Below are 1,116 nucleotides of genomic sequence, written 5' to 3'. Positions count from 1 at the left end.
CCCAACAAAGTGGGCCCAGCAGGATTGCTTCAACCTTTTAGTGACGCAATCAAACTATTCAACAAAGAACTATTCACAATCTACAAATCAAGATACATAATGTACTACCTATGCCCTATTATCTTATTTTCTATGAGTCTAATGAATTGATTCATATACTCACATATCACCCACCTCTACTTTTTAAACTACTCCCTTCTATCCTTAATTATCATTTTAACCATCATAAGATACATATTTATATTCATAGGATGAGCATCAAATTCAATGTACTCCCTCATAGGGGCAGTGCGGACTATCTCGCAGACTTTATCTTACGAAGTAAGATTAATCATAATTTTTTTAATTCTAATGACCCTGAGGGAAAGATACTCCTTCAATGATTTTATTAAATGACAATGCTACACTTGATATACTCGTATATACCATGCCCTTATTCATAGTATTTACCATTAGTATACTTGCCGAACTAAACCGAAGACCCATGGATTTCATCGAGGGAGAATCCGAGTTAGTCTCAGGATTCAATGTAGAATATTTTAGCGGAACATTCGCATTAATTTTTATAGCCGAATACAGAATAATTATTTTTTACAGATATCTCACCACAATATTATTTACCAGAATAGCTTACTCAAACTGACTGGGAGTATTCATCAACTTAATAATCTTTCTAATCATCCTATTACGAGGTATACTCCCCCGAATGCGATACGACGAACTTATATACTTATGTTGAAAAATTATTCTACCATTCATCTTAAATTATATAATTTTTATAATAATATTTAAGGCCACACATCATAATATTCATTTACTAACCAATACTAACAAACTTAGAACAATTTTTAAAAAATTAATAGAAAATAAAATTTCTTTATTATGTTTTCAACACATATTCTTATATCAAGATCATTAATTTCTAACAATACATACAAATAATGCACATGAATACCCCCCAAACGACTCTATCCCCCCAAACGACTCTATAATTCAACCAAAAAATTAGTAACTACCAATTTTAAGAAAAATTACCCCAACTTCTCGAAAATTAAAAAACGCCAGTATCAAGTCTAACCAACATTAAATTTTAAGCCCTTAGACACCCCGTAATTA

At 31.2% G+C, this 1,116-nt stretch overlaps 1 pseudogene; it reads left to right on the top strand.

The window, feature by feature from the left end:
• Positions 1-6: 6 nt before the first annotated feature.
• LOC108722489 (NADH-ubiquinone oxidoreductase chain 1-like) lies at positions 7-793 on the top strand (annotated as a pseudogene).
• The last annotated feature ends 323 nt before the right edge of the window (positions 794-1,116 follow it).

The sequence above is a fragment of the Mycetomoellerius zeteki genome, unplaced genomic scaffold (genome assembly GCF_001594055.1).
Source record: "Mycetomoellerius zeteki isolate Tzet28-1 unplaced genomic scaffold, Tzet1.0 scaffold2048, whole genome shotgun sequence".
NCBI classification, from domain to species: Eukaryota; Metazoa; Arthropoda; class Insecta; order Hymenoptera; family Formicidae; genus Mycetomoellerius; species Mycetomoellerius zeteki.
Note: the sequence above shows the minus strand (reverse complement) of the source record. Positions and strands in the feature narration are given on the sequence as shown.